Genomic DNA, 13,725 nt, shown 5'->3' with positions numbered 1-13,725 from the left:
TTGCAAGTATGGAATTTTGCTGACTGACCCATCTGTCTCACAGGATGAATTCTCATTAGGGTGGAGGAAACCAATTCTCTTACTTGATAGCAATTTATTTCTTTCCTTTGCCTGGTGGCTGCTGGGAATCCACTCTTCGTGACTTATTTTTCCACACAAAAGAGCATTTTCTGTCAGATGGTTTACAGTATATCACATTCCATGATTTTATCCTTCCCTTTTCTCTTTTCCTCGATCAATCGAGTAAAGAAATTGGAGTACTTGATGATGCCTTTGTTAGTTAAGCTTAGTGGCTTTAATGCTTCCTCATCATCAAGGGGTTAAGTTTTCTGTGCTCCTGTGTCAACCTGCAGGGCAGAAGAGAAGCAGAGAGTGTGTCACTGAGGTATGTGTCAGTACACACACCCCAAAAATGGGAGTGGCCCTGGCCCTACCTGCAGACTGGAACCCATTCAGCCTTCTGTCTCCTTACCTGAGGGGAAGTGATACCCTAGCCCCTGCCTCGTATTCTTTCACCACAGAGAAAGGCCTATCACCGCAGCCATGGGGAAGAAGGTAAGCTGTGATAAAAGACAGAGTTTAGTGCAAGAGTGGCATTGTTAAACAGCTCAGGCTGGGCAGAGGAGAAACTGACAAGCACTGTGCCTCAGACCCATAAAAAGTGTCTTTGAGGACAATGAATCCTTTTGCATAGAGTTCCAAAAGTCTTTAAAAAGAAGATTTTGCATGCACATAAATTACTGCTTTTATTTTATTGGGAAACGTATCCACTGAAGTTTGCATGAAAAGGCGTGAAAATACTGAATGAACTCATGCATTAAAAGGACCTTGACTTTTTTCGGTCAAAATGTGAAGCAAGTTTAGTTGTTTTTATGTAAGAAATGATTATATAGTAAAAAGCCAGTTAAGCAGCCGTGTTGACAAGTTCACTCTTGTTTGCACATGCATCTCATCTCCTGTCTACTGAAAACACTCTGATTCTACTACCAGTAATGGTTTGGAAACTACAAATGAATTTATTACCAACACTTTTCTGCCTGAACATTAATGTTTAGTTGAGCATTTTTTTTCTTTTGTTTTGGGAGAGAAAGTAAAGACCTGCAATTTTTTTTATCAACATTAAAGCTGCAGTTTGTAAATTTTTTTTTGGTATCAGTTGGTCCGAAAAAAAAAAAATCCGTTGTCATCTATGAGCATTCAGAATATTGACCAATCTGAGGATTAATACAGGAAAGGAAAAGGTTGTCTATTTAGGTCTCTTTTTTGTTGTTCTTGTTTTGTGTGTTACTCTTGTCATTTCATGTCTTTTTTGTGGTTATTTTGTGTGTCATTTTTGTATTTTCCTATCTTTTTGATTGTTTTATGTGTTCAGAGTCATTTTGTGTATTTTGGATACATATTGTGTATATTTTTGAGGCAATTCAGTTTTTTGTCATTTTTGAGAAAATTTTTTGTTATCTTTGATCTCATTTGGAAAAATGACCTCTCATTTTTGTCTTTTAGTTGTTGTTTTTGTGTGTTACTGTTGCCGTTTCATGTGTTTTGGTGTAACTTTGTGCTATTTTGTGGTCATTTTGTGTATCTTTCTCTTATTTTTGGCTGTTTTTTTATTGTCTTGTATATTTTTGTTGTTATTTTTGTGTGTTTTTGAAGTCATCTTTTGTATTTTCCTATTTGGTTTGTGTGTTAGGAGTCATTTAGTGTTTTTCTTTGGGCATTTTGTGTTTTTGGATTCATTTTGTGTATATTTGGGAATTTTTGAGAATATTTGTTGTCGTTTTCGGGTTTCATTGTCATTTTGTAAATTTTCCTCTTGTGTTTTCTCTTGTAGTTTGTGTTTTTTGACTCAAGTGTATTTTTGATGTATAGTGTATTTGTATGTGCGTATTTACCTTGGGGGGGGGGGCTGCACAAAGTTAGACCAAGGTCCGTATGTGGTCCCCGGGCCATTGGTTGCCCACGTCTGGTTTACTTAAAGTATATTGTTTTTTTTTTTTTTTTACATGAGAGGAGTCTGGGGATTATGTTTATTCTGCCTCTTCTATCTTGACTGCAGATGATAAGCAGTTCGATTGGGAGTGTCAGATCGTGAGCAGCTGTGAAACTTCTCAGTGAAAGTTTTGACAAGCCAAGAACTTAAAACTAGCTTCTATACTTGCTTCGATTTAATAAATCTGGTGATAAATGTCTTTTTTTTTTTATTTTTATTTTTTTACATGTACATCCATTTAACATACTGCACAGCCAAATGTATTTCACCAGTGATGCATTTGCGCTTGTTGCATATTATTTTAACTAAAGGCTGTGCTTGTCAAGCCAAAACTGAGGAGTGTGTCTTGCATCGTCTTGAAGGAATGCTTTGTTGACATGAAGAGTGGAGTGTAAGAAGAAATATTGTCCAAGGTCCCACCAGGCCAGCGTACACAGTGCGAGTTGAAAACTGATCAGTTTGACAAGCTTTTAACCTCCAACACTGGAATGACAGGCGTTTGTGCTTTTAAACATCGGTGATTACTGCTGAAAAACAGCACGATGACTGTTTTTAAAAAAAGAAAAAACACACGTTGAATTCAGCTGAACTGGATCCTGACAGCTGGGTTTCCGCCTTTGGCTCGAAGAGTCTCTTTGGACACTCAGATACAGAACACCACAACAGATGTTCAGACAGCAAATCTTAAGGTAGTTGTTTCCCATCATCTGTTGCACTGTTTCAGTTTCTCAGACTGAGAAATTGAAGAAGCTGTTCATAATGGTTCTGTTTGAACAGGCAGAATGTAAAGCTTTTATTCTATGGCTTTATTTTGACAGGCGGTGTTCGTGACTGGCACTTCTTGTTAAAAACAGTACTGTCTTCAGGGGTCGGGGGGGTCGTGAGGCGTTGCCAGACGAGAGAGTGGTTGCATGCTTCACCAGCAATGCCTTTGATAAGATAAGCACTGGGAGATCTACGATAAAGAAGTGTCGTTATAGTTTGGCTCCCTGAGAAAGCTGAAAGCAATTACAGATGATCCTATAGTAGACATTAAATGTACACCTTTAGTAGTGACTTATTATTTTAAACAGAAACATATTAGGAGTAAAAGCATAGAAATAAAAGTTGCTTTTATTCAATGGCGTAGACCAAGGCTGGGGTCCATTATATATGTAATGACATCATTTATAATTCATTATAATTGTGATGTAACTATAATTGTAATTGTAATTTTAAAAATCTGTTGCGTTCGTAATCGTAATGAAATTGTAATTGAGTTCAGATAATTGACTTTGTAATTGTAATTGACATGAAAATTATATGAAATTTGTCAATTATGTTTTAACGCAAAACTGAGGAACCATGTTACAGTTCTATTAACGATTATTAAAACATGTTTCACATCAAGCTTTCCCACATTTTACCATTTTAAAAATTATTGAAATCCAGGGGTATGGTGAAATAAAAAAGGGTCAGACACCCACACCAAAAATATTAATACCTATATTTTCATTAATTAGGATGCCTAACAACTTAACCAATAGATAGGAATGAAATGATAGATATATGTTTTTAGTGTATTTTCCAGCTGGTTTAGGACCCATTATCATTAGAGATGCTAACAGAAAGCTAACACAAGAGAAAGGTTAACTTTTATTAGGTTATTTAAATCAGGCTCAGTCATTTTGATTCATTTTAGTTATCGAGAGCATCATTTTAATTGGTTTTCTGAAGATTAAAAGAAAATTGTAATTTAATTGTAATTGGAAAAAATGCTGGTCACTGCAATGTAGTTTAATCGTAATTGAACATGGGTAATTGAAAATGTAATTGTAACTGAAGAATGTAATTGACCCCAACCCTGCTGTAGTCTAGGCACAAAAATATGTTATTTTCTTGTTACAACATTATCTTTCTTTCATTCTACCATGAAAACAAAAGCCACTTTGCTTCAGATTTAACGCAGTAAAAATAGAACACAGACCTCCACCAAGCACCAAATATCCTCATTACCAGATATTGGCAGTTATCTAGATCAGTGATCCTGATCTGGTACCATGATGATTAACACTTTAAAGGCTCGGAAGACATTTTTATCCACGTCAGTGATGATACCGTTTCAATTGTATGGGCACTCCCATTTTATTGAAGAATCGCAATGAAATACACAATCCGGATCGAATCTGCATGAAACTTGGTGGAGTAATTGAAGAACCAACCTGACATAAACGAGTCAAATTTCATTAAGATTGGTCAATTACAAACTGAGATATGAGTTTTTGAAATCTCACCAATAAGGAGAAATAGAGATTTACTGTATCTATTTATGAAAATCATCCAGAGTCAGAATATTCATCCAGATTTGCTACAAAATGTAATAAAATCTTCCATGGCATAAGGTCTAAAATAGGGATAGACCGATAAGGATTTTTTTAGGGCCGACGCGATACCAATTTCTTTTCCATCAGTCTTAGCCGATGACCGATACGGACTGCCCATTGTCTTGAGCTGATGCTACTTTTGCTCCTTCAATTTACATCATAAAAATTACACAATGATGATAACAAATGGGACAAATCTCCATTTTTTAAAAAGGAACATGAGGTAGAACGACAACAAGTAAAAAAATATTTAACAAATATTAAAAACAGGTGATGTAGAAGAAGAACAAGTAACAAATATTTCTGCTCTCTGTAAATAATGCGGTTCGGCGAACGCAGCAGCCCGCATCGGCCAATGCCGATATACTGTACATAAAAAACGCAAAAATCGTCCGATGTATCGGTCTATCACTGGTTTAAAATAGGTAAAAAAAAGACAGCTATTGTCAATGTTCCTCGAAATGATTGCGCAGCAAATAGATATGAAACCTGCAAGAACAAATTCATTCTGCACGCCAAATATCAGCCTCATTGTCTCAGATTGCTCCTTGTGTTTGTGCAATTTGTTAAATCAAAGAGAAAAACCAGGGTGACAATTGATTCTGCTGTTGGCAAAACTCTGATTTGTGGCAAGAATTAATTTCAGGTCAGTGATTGCATGTTCTGATGCCAGCGAATCATAAACCATGACAAACGCATGCAAATGTCAATGGGTGTGAACACTTATTTTTGTAACATCAGTGTGCACAGGGTGGCAACATCCTGACCTAAAACCTAAAGACAAGTTGCAGTGAGTCTTAATTGGCTTGATACAAATGTGTTCATTTGTTTTCTTTGTTTGATGCTTGGATTGATTGTGTGCTGCTTAGTTTATGGGCAGCAGGCCTCAGGGATGAAAGCAATTAAAATCCTGAGCCTTTTCCATGATGAGGCAGGCTTTCATCTCACTGTGTATTGGCAGAAAAAAAGCATATTTTCTACTGTCCTAGTTAGGAAAATTATTATAACGGCTTGGATCGGAATTTGCACCCCAAAAAAAAAAGAGGATCTTGATGCTGAATCACGTCCTAACTCAATTAGGCACGTATAGTCAGACTTTAATCAGTGGCGTTTCTGACGGCTTAATTGCCAACATAACAGAGGAACGCCATTCTGCTTTGTGTCGCCTTTTGTTTGTTTGCCGTCTATGATCTGATGAGTGCCATTCAGAGAGCAGTGGGACACTACATTTATCGTGAGGACGTATACCGCTGCGGATTAAATGCAGCGATGCAGGATTTCCCCGGAGACTGATCCCATCTGTTCAAGGCCTGGCTGGTTAGTTAGAAATTCATCAAATTGTGTTCCCCAAGGATTCTGCAAAAACCCTCCCACCCCCTTTTGTCTCCCCATTTGCTACCCCTTTGTCTTACTGCAGAGAGGATGGGGAGCCGGGGGCAAGAACTCAGCCCAGATGGAGGGGGTGGGGTGGGGGTGGGGGGGCAAGCCCAAGCCCTAATGGAGACGGTATCCCTGGAATGACCCAGTGGAAGTGACGCTTCCTGGACATGTTTTCTGCTTGCATGAGCACACGGATGGGGCTGCGTTCGGGTGGGGAGCCTTTTGACAATGAGGGAGGGAGACTGCACTGTAGAGACTTACTGTAGCTAAAGATGCTACTGTATGCTTTGTTTAACATTGAATCCATGTGCTTTTTGAATGGACGGCTAAACTGTCAGTGGGTGTAGCATCTTTCCACTGCATTAAAGAGAACACTGTGGACTGGAGAGTGTAAGTTGAATTCGTTGATTATTTTGTGGTCCCCTGAATTCCCTGGAAATAATTTGCTTTGCCTCAGTTAGCCACTCTGGCTCCTGTGAGGTGGTTTTTAACCATGTGCATGTTTTCCTCCTGCCGAGCAAAACACGACCATGTGGCCATGCTTTTCAAATGTGGTGATATCTGCAGACTTTGCAGGAATGTTGGAGCTTTTCTCTCAGTAAGACAAGAGATTGCTCAAGACTGATGAGCTGAATATGAAATATCGACTAATAATGTAATGCTGCATTATAGATTTCAAGTGCAAAAAATATGGCTGTGCTTATAAAAGCTTTGTGTGTTTTTTTTCCCTCTACAGCATGCAGAAACTATTCCAATATCTTATCTGAGCTTTTGCAGCAGGGTGTTTCTGGCCTTTTTTATGCCATTTTCCATTTAGTGCTGCATATAATGTTCAAGGAAAAATGCCTCAAGCACCAACTGGCCTTATTTAGTCTGAATGAATATTCATTAGTTTTGATTTTTCTATCAACATTGCTGTTAATTATTGATTACAGTTTAAAAATGACCTCACAAAGTGTTCATATAGTGAGTATCACTTTTAAAGGTATTTAAGTGGATTGCAGTGTAAAAAAATGACTTATCATTGATTTTGATATATATGTAATCGATAGCCAACCAACATCTGAAAAGTGTCCTTTTAATAGACCAACAAACTATTTTTGTTTAAAATGTAGATTTAAGCAAGCCCTCATACTTGCTTTAACCAAGGAGATGGGATCGAATTTCTGGAATGTACCAAAATAAATGCTTTTGGTCCGTTTTCTGGTTTGGAAGCCAAAATAAATTTCCATAAAAAAAGTTCTGGTTTCCTGCTGCTGAGTTGGGAAAGAAACACACATAGTCCAGATGGATTTATTTTACAACACAAAAATCCGTTTCTAATCCTTGAGTTTCGTACAGTTCAGTAGGAGGAGTGAATTTGAATTGACCCTAAAAGTAGTCCGCAGCCATTTGTGCTTTTGAAAAGCACAGGCCCCAAATGTCAGGGTGACTAAAAGCCAGAGCAGCGTCCTCAGCGTCTAAAGACATTTTATTGCCTTAAAATGTAACTCAGTGTAAGAGCGTGTAGCGAGGTCATTACTCCAATGATAGTTTGTGATAAATATGGCAAAGACATGCATGCAGGGATGATGATGTTCTTATAACCATTGATTGGGGAGGCAATGTGCTTCCAATGTAGCTTCGCTGTCCGTGTGTTTCACATGCACTGAGCTGTTTACAAATCCATTAGCGTTGTGGTAATGTGTGCAGAATAATCCATCCAAGTCCTTAAGTCACATTGAAAGTCTAGTTTATTCTCTCATTTGTTTCCCACTGCTTGTCACACCGAGTTTAGTTATGGTCAGTGACCTCCCTCGTGTATTGTTGACTCACACTCAGTGTCTTTATGCTTTCCCCACAAAAAGCCCCGCAGACTTTGGTTTAGTGTGGACGGTGTAAAGGAAGTGGACATTGACAGACAGCAGAGAGCTTGACTGAGAGACAAAAACAAGCTGTGGGGAGAGGAGTGGAGGTTTGCCAGTGAAAAGACTGGAGTGGCGTTTGGCTCAAGTACTGGGATGCATCGTTGCTCGTGCCACAGTGTCATGGCAACGGAAGGCTTCGTTCCTCTCTCACAGTCCCCCACTGAGTGTCCAGACCGTATCAAAAGGCTCTCTGAGCAACTCATTCACATTCACTTAATTCTACGCAGTACTACAGACAACATTTTATTGACTTTTTCTTTTTTTGTCTTATGCTGTTGTGGGATGACATGTAAATTAAAGTCCATTGTGGAATGGGCGTGTCACCTCAGCTGTGTCATTCCTAAATTGCCGCTCATCCAAAGGCTCCCATTTGTCACGCAGGACACCTCTCTTCCCTGGTGGCCAATCAGGAGAGGATCCTGGGAGGCTGAAAACAAACCCTCGTCTCCCCCCCAGGAACTCATCATCACACTTGATTGACAGGCTCACACATGATGTGGGTGGGGGGGGGGGGGGGCACACGTTATTTACCTCCCTCTTTCCTCATGGGACGAAGTGATGCCGCCAACAAAATAACACAAAGAGAGGAAAGCCTGAGAAATCGGCGCTAGGTTGAACCGTCTGGAGCACTTTGGGCTTCTTTTAGAGAGGGTTAGTGAGGACGAGGCTGTGCAGGAAGAGTTTTAAAAGGTGTAGCAGACACAAAACTGTTCTCCCTGACTGTAAATGGTTTGGCAGACAGACTGACTGACTGACTGAGAGGTAAGATCACATGATCTCTTTCTCCATTGGATGAAGCTTTTGAGTTTTTGTGAACTGAGCTAAACATGCTTTACTGAATTCTTCATACTTTCAATATTGTTGTGTTTTAACTGTAACTGTAAATTTGATTTGACTTTAGAATTATATTAATGCGAAACTAATAAATCTACTCTATATTCACTCTAAACAAACAACAGAGAAGTTTGATGGCTTGTTTGGTTGTTGGTTTTTTTTTTCTTTCCAAGAAACACATTTTCTCCAACATTAATACTTTTTTTTTAACTCTAAGATTGTTTTTTTTTTTACAGTACAGACAAAACTTCCATTTTTTATGATGTTACATGTGAATTCCTCAATCTCTGGATTATTTTTTTGGCTTTGGATTCACTCGTTTTTTTCTACCTTGCATTTTGTTTATTTTACACTTCATTTGTTTGCATTATTTGGCTTAGAATGTAGAATATAGATGCTTTATTGTCATTGCACTGATACAATGCAATAAAATCTCATTGTCAGCACTCAGTTTAAAAAAAAAAAGAAAAAAAACCCAAAACCTTTCAGTAGTTAAAAGTAGAATTCATCTCCATCCATGACGTCTGCTATAGAGCGGTTTAGATTCTAAGTTGATGTTGTCAACAATGCCTTGTCAGGTAACAACACGAGGCCTTGTTAATGAACCGTGAACCTATAGTGATCATCATTATGCCATTGCCAGATGTGTTTTCTGAAGCAGCTGTCACACAGTGTATCCTATTTTGTCTCCACTCCAGTTAATGTGATCTTATGAAAAAGTGAAAAGTGTGTGTGTGTGTGTGTGAACTCAGAAGTGTGGCTGGGGTAAACTTTATTGTTACTGTGATGAGCAGTGAAACAATGTATCACTTTTGTAGAAAATGTGATACTAAGTGTATCCAAGTGACGGTCTGTGGGCTAAATTTTACCTTTAAGATTTTGCAAGTCTGGCCTGCAGGATGATTTTGTAAAAATGAATCTTTAAAAGAGAGAAAACAGTGGCACCTTCAATGATACATGTGACTAAATGCTTAGCAATCTAGTAGATTCTCATGATATTGAAACAAAACTATTTGTGTGTGCGTAATACAATCCGTGTGTCTGTACACTGATCCGTGTGTGTAGAACAAGGAGTTGTAAACGAATTTGTCTGTGCGTAATCCAATATGTGTGTCTGTACCTTGTTCTGTGTATGTGTGTTTCAATTTGTGTGTCTGTACCTTGATCTGTGTGTGCGTTTCAATCCGTGTGTGTCAAATTAAGATTTGTAAACAAATTTGGTCTGTGCGTAATCCAATCTGTGTGTCTGCATTAACATCTGTATGCTTGGGTCATCAAACCGGGACATTCTATTGGCTGTCTCTGTGCACGGGACTTTTGGAACACATTTGGCGAATACGATCTGTAACTTTTGAATATTTGTATCTCGTGCAATACCGCTAGAAACCAGCAGTTGTCACCAAGTGACAGACCTTCCAATTGTAGGCAAACTTCACAATACACATTCTTTTTTCATTTTTTTAATTAAAGACACGTTTTTTTTTATTTTTATAACTTACGTCATATACGTTACCCAGATAAGCAATGTTTTTTTCTGTTTTCAAATTCAAAACTTAATCTTGTTCTGTGAGATATTTGGATATTTACTGGGGAAATTAGAGCGTCATTCTGAGCGAACTGGACCACTACGCTGCACCTGGTTTCCCTCCTTCTACAGTTTTCAGGTTCTGCTCCTGTTTTCATTCAGTCTGTGGATGTTTCCATAACAAGATGCTCACGTTCAGCCGTCAACACACACGAAAGTTGATCACAATAAAGGAGGAGCACCAGTAGACTCATTACACCACAGAAAAGTGCTGCTTGTCTGGTTTTTGGTTTTTCTGCATTTCTATTTTGGTTTTGAATTCGGAAAACAAAATAACGACACCGTTTATTTGTTATTTTCTTTTTGTTTTGAAACAAAATCACCAAAGAACAAACGGTACAGGGACTGTTGTGTTACAAAGATAGTGTTTGTCTGCTCCACGTTTAATGGAATCTGCCTCACTGTTACAAGGAGCCGAGGCACTCGATTTATCAAGTCATCGTCTAGTATCATAGAGACGCCTCGTAACTGATCAGCTATATTCATTTCTTTGCTAAGACAAATAAAGATGTATTGGTGCACGCACCGAGTGTACATTTCCCCTGCTCTTCTTTTTTAGCAGTAGTTTCCTCTTCTGCTTCTTCTGCGTTTTTTGGAGGTGGCTTGGATGGCAAACGTGTCTTATGAAAGCGTGTTTTCTTAATTATGAAATTTGCCTCCGATTGGAGGGTCTGTCACTTGGTACCAGCGACAACTGCTGGTTTCTAGGGGTATTACACAAGATACAAGTATTAAAAAGTTTCAGATCGCGTTCGCCAAATGTGTTCTTAAAGTCCTGTTCACAGAGACAGCCAATAGAATGCCCCACGCATACAGAATTTAATACAGACACACAGTTTGAATTATGCACAGACAACTTTGTTTACAAATCCTAATTCTACACACACGGATTGAAATTTGCACACACAGATCGATGTACAGACACACGGATTGTATTACGCACACACAAATAGTAATGACCCCATAGATTCTCTGTGATGATTTAAAACAAAATATGCAGAAAACTGGTCAAATTTAGGTTCTTTTTTTTAATTTTTGTTGTTGTCATTTTAATCGTATATTTGGGGGATTTTGCGGCCATTTGGTAAATTTGTGTTGACATCTTGCTTTCAGGGCCACAGAAAATTAGACTGAGGGCCACCAGTTGATCATCCCTAGTCTTTTGATGTGCTAAATAGTGAATTGTTTCTATTTGGCTAATTCACAACAGCAGTGGTGCAAATTATGGTAATGCTGCACAAAGGATTTTCATTTTTTAACAAAAAACATGAATGTACTGTAAACTTTAAAAAAAAAAGACCATTTTAGGACTTGAGTTAGAGGATTTCCAGACTCGCTTAGAGATCAAACTGAGTCATATCACATTAGTATGATATATTATTATCATTATCGTTAAATCTTTCCCAAATCAGGATTGTGTTGACATTAACGTCAGCATGGTTGATGATTCTTATGAATGCGGTCATGCAAAATGAGCATAACATGTGTCCCAAATTTACAAGCCGATTGTTGTTTTGTATAGCTCTGCTCCTTAGAAGATGCCATATGAGGATAATAATAAACTTTTGTGGGAGGCTGTAGCAGAGCAGGATGCGTTGATAGCCTTGAGTGATAGACCGAACTACCAAGTCCTTCCCCTTCCTTAGGATTGGCTGATGCAGAAACTGCAGCCCACTCTGTGTGGATGGGATAGGTGCAGCTCACTGTGAGAGTTGGTCCCTCTTGAAGTTTTCATCCTCGTCCTTTAGTTTATTTTAGAAGTTCAGGAGTTGCGTTGAGAGGAAAGATCAGAATAACTGGAAAATCGCCACTGACACATTCTCCAGGTGGCCCTTCTCTCCTCCTGCTGCTTGTTCATGCTGTAATCATGTGGCAGGTAAGACAGAGGGTGATTCGAAACTCCACTCTGTGTGTTTTTTCTAAAGCTGCTGCGTTGCTGTGTTATTTTCTCGAAACAGTGAGTCATCACATATTTCCAAGCCCTGCAGGCGGGGATTTGTTTCTGTGTGCTGAGGTTGTCGGCCTTGTGGTGCTCAGAGATTCCTTCATGTTCTCAACTGTGGATAATTCTTGAAGGGATGAGATGATGAATATGGAGGCTAAGTGGGTGGGGTTGTGTGTGGCAAAGGATTCTTTAATTAGAAAGCCTCACAGAGAGTGGGAGTACGGAAAATAGGTTTTAGGCATTAAAAGCAGTATGGCTAATTTACTTTTTGCTTTTTACTGTTTCAATTCACACAAGAGTTTTAATTTCCAAGAGTAAATGCAAAATTTTACAGGACTTTTTGTTGACTTAAAGTTGCCAAAAACCCGTCTTTAGTTTTTCCCATCAGTCAGACCACACGTGCATTCACTGTGTGGCATTCTAATGACCTACAGCATACCCTTTTGCTCCACTGATAAGATACAGGATGGAGACATTTCCCATCTGTGCTCTTCCATTACTGCTCTAGCACTACATCTGGACACAGTTTGGGACATGGCCACGCACGCACACATAGAAACACAGACTGTGAACGCAGTCGACTAGAACTAGGGCACTGCCGTGTGTGGTTTTGCCCCATTAATTAGTAACTTATCATTTTCTTGTTTGGAGGAATGTTAGACATCTTTCAACCAGAGAGCGGCCTGTGATCACAACTGTGGCAATTATTAAGCTGTCGCCATAGCAACACATGTGTATAAAGGACAGGCATATTATTTATTTATAATAAAAAAAAATGAAAAGAAGTTTGAAACTTGTTTATTCCAATAGTTCTAAATATCTAGTAAATTGATTTGGAAGGTAATGAAATAACTTGGGGAAAGTTTTCCAGTGACTGCTTTTAGGTTAAAACCCATTGATAGTTTCTGTAATTCAAACATTGACCTCATGGTGTCGCTCTTTATGCGTTTTCCACAACGTCTGATTTTCTCCACAATGTTTGTCCTAAAAGTAGGTAGGTAGTAAAGAGTAGTTTAGATGAGTTCATTTTTTTTTTTTCTTTTAAATGTAATATTGAGTACCCTTTTGCTGAGTGTGGTATGCTTTTATTTTCTAAATCTCCGCCTGGAACGACAATGTAACACACTGCTCACAAATGCTTGGAAAGTCACATCCTGTGAAGTTCCTGTGGTTGTGGAAATGATCCGGTGTTTTCCCACTGATGCCACCTGCCAAGCCAAAGGGAGGAAATGAGAGTTTAGTGCAGCTTTTGGTGATCTTTACAGACTGTAAGCAGAGGGAGAAAAGAAACGAGAGTTTACACCAACCATACCCACCTATCCTGTCCAGGGCCAAAGGGCCACTGAAACCTATTCTAGATAAATCTGTGAGGAAGATTTGGTTTACCCTGGACAGGATGCTGCTGCATTAACAATCACTGATTGTTTGCTGCTCGTACACATTTAATGTTATGATCAGTGTTGCAAAGAAATAACTGCCAATGTTGAAAAAATCCCATGTCCACTCATATCCTGCACAAAAAGACAAGAAAATAAAGTTTGTACTTAGTACATAATAGGGGTGAGTATTGGCAAAGATGTTGCAATACGATACGTATCATGATACTTGGGTCACAATGCAATATTATCACGATTTTGTGATGTATTGCGATATTCTACCCATTTAATATCAAAATTAAACGTAGAGATGAAAAATGAAGTTGCTGTATATGTTCATCAGAA

General features: G+C 38.6%; 1 protein-coding gene across 3 annotated transcripts in view; it reads left to right on the top strand.

The window, feature by feature from the left end:
• The first annotated feature begins 370 nt into the window (after positions 1 to 370).
• mid1 (midline 1) overlaps positions 371 to 13,725 on the top strand; it is a 43,569-nt gene continuing 30,214 nt past the window's right edge. Inside the window, exon 1 of one of the 3 annotated variants that reach the window (XM_028436810.1) lies at positions 371 to 555. The gene's annotated coding sequence lies outside the window, so the exon portion shown is untranslated. Of the gene's footprint in view, positions 556 to 8,214; positions 8,403 to 11,749; positions 11,936 to 13,725 lie in introns of those variants that run through there. The other 2 variants (XM_028436811.1, XM_028436809.1) reach the window with 2 other exon arrangements.

This window comes from Gouania willdenowi, chromosome 21 (assembly GCF_900634775.1).
Source record: "Gouania willdenowi chromosome 21, fGouWil2.1, whole genome shotgun sequence".
Lineage (NCBI taxonomy): Eukaryota > Metazoa > Chordata > Actinopteri > Blenniiformes > Gobiesocidae > Gouania > Gouania willdenowi.
This window is presented reverse-complemented; position numbering and strand designations above follow the sequence as displayed.